This window comes from Oryzias latipes, chromosome 24, assembly GCF_053564925.1.
Source record: "Oryzias latipes strain Hd-rR chromosome 24, Olatipes_Hd-rR_3.1".
Lineage (NCBI taxonomy): Eukaryota > Metazoa > Chordata > Actinopteri > Beloniformes > Adrianichthyidae > Oryzias > Oryzias latipes.
Genome location: NC_136260.1, coordinates 8,820,112 through 8,820,497, shown reverse-complemented (window position 1 = coordinate 8,820,497; position 386 = coordinate 8,820,112).

Sequence of the window (386 nt, the reverse complement as noted above, 5' to 3'; positions counted from 1 at the left end):
AAACAAAAGTATTTGCCTTTTATTTTTGAATCTTTAACATTTTAACCTTTTTATCCAAGGCAACATGAAGATTGCTTTTACACTTGACAGTGTCAAGTTAAGTGTCTAACCCAAAGACACAATCACTATAGCCTAAATTTAAACTGTCTAACAAGGCTGAGGAAGCGTTTTGCACAACATCACTGCATTTGTGCCTATGAAAGCAACCTATAAAGTGCCTATAATGTCATGATCTCAAAACGAAACAGACCCAGATGCTGGAACCCGGAAGGAAACACAAGAGAGTGAAAGGTAAGTTAAATAATTGATTTTCCTGGTTGATGAGCCGATGATGAATATGGTGGCAAAGTTCAGACGATGAGAGGTATGAGGAGCGAGGATCTTGG